Raw genomic sequence first — 1,599 nt, forward strand, 5'->3', positions numbered from 1 at the left:
GTCTGGGTGGTGTAGTCGGTTATCACGCTAGTCTCACACACTAGAGGTCCCCGGTTCGAACCCGGGCTCAGACATTCCGTTTTTTTTTCGGACTTATTTTGGTTGGGATTGAGTACCAAAAATTTAGGAAATATTATAATACATGAATACATATTATATTTTCAGTATGATCGGTTTTGTCATTTAAAAGGGGGTGGCGGTGTAGCTTGTTGCCCGCTTAGCTGCCTTTTTATTGTAATTGAATCATTTTATTTGAGATAACATAAATAAAATAAAATAAAATAAAAAGTTATATTTGAATATTTATCATTTGCAATTTACATAATAATGCTATGTAAACAAAAATGATATTAGTAGCTTCTAAAAACATTTAGAAATTTATATGATACACTATTACCCTAGTGTTATGTTTTGTGAATACATATTTTGTGTTTTTGACTTTGTCGAAAACCGTTAGTCCATTACAATGCACGAAGTAAGTTGAATGTGTAAAATACTTTTATGAATATTATAAAGTGGTAAATTATAAATTCTCTAATAATAACATGTTGATTAATTCAGGATACCCTCAGAGAGAGAAAACTTTTACACTGGGACAATTACAGACTAACGGCAGATAGACGGGCAACAAGCTGCGCCGCTACCCCCTTCTGAATAGCCCTTTAGCATGGGCGGAGTTACTGCTGACCACCTGCTGAACCCGCTTAAGGAACTGAACTGCGTCAAGGCCGAGAGCGAAACATTTAAAAGTACATATTAGATAAATAACATTTGAATAATTTTAAAAGTACATTTCTGATTAATTGCATAATCAGAGGCAAAGGCAACATTAGTAATAGGTGGTAAATCTATGAATATCCAACATATTGTGGTTGTTGATTTTTTTTAGAAGAAACATGAATAAATTAGAAGCACCAGAATACCAGACTTGTGTTCCACTAAATTGTAACACGAAGCTGGTAACAACTATTGAGGATAGTTGAAGAAGAACCTGAATTGACAAATATATATATAAAACCAAAATGCTGGTAATCTAAAATAAATTAGTTGCAGTAAACACTGAAAATTAAGCATCTAATTAGCTATATCACCAAAACTAAGCAGGAAGCCAAGACAAACAACAATAATGGCCCCGACTTCCACAAAATAAATAACTATGCTTTATATGTTTAGAGAGCCTCCAAAGTTTCCCATGATTTTGGCTCAAGATTTGGCCAAGACCCTGCAACTCATGCAAGACAAGAAACACAATATTTGAGTTGGCTAAATACCAAAATACCCTTCCACAAAAATAAAGAATGCTTTCAGTTGATTCATTTGACAACTTCAGAGAATATAAAAGCACATCATACCATGAGAAATGGCTATATATAAAGTAACACTTATATAACAAAAGAATCATGGAACGTCTTAAAAAAATCAGTAACACCATTCTATTGTTAGATTGTCACTAACAATAATGAAAAAAATTCTTTTAATCTAAAAGTAAATTAGTGATGTGTGCCTGTGTGGATATGGAAATCCCCCTTGTTAATTAGGGAACTTCTGTTTATAATAACAGAAGTTCCCTAATTGACAGCCTCGAACGAAAAACTTGTT

The 1,599-nt window shown here is 33.1% G+C and overlaps 1 non-coding gene across 1 annotated transcript; it reads left to right on the plus strand.

Moving 5' to 3' along the window:
• Nucleotides 1-74, plus strand: TRNAV-CAC (transfer RNA valine (anticodon CAC)). The gene has a single exon. It is a non-coding gene; the product is annotated as a tRNA-Val (tRNA).
• Nucleotides 75-1,599: the final 1,525 nt, after the last annotated feature.

Source organism: Bidens hawaiensis, unplaced genomic scaffold (genome assembly GCF_021521415.1).
Source record: "Bidens hawaiensis isolate Kalapana, Puna unplaced genomic scaffold, B.hawaiensis_p1.1 tig00009443_1, whole genome shotgun sequence".
NCBI lineage: Eukaryota > Viridiplantae > Streptophyta > Magnoliopsida > Asterales > Asteraceae > Bidens > Bidens hawaiensis.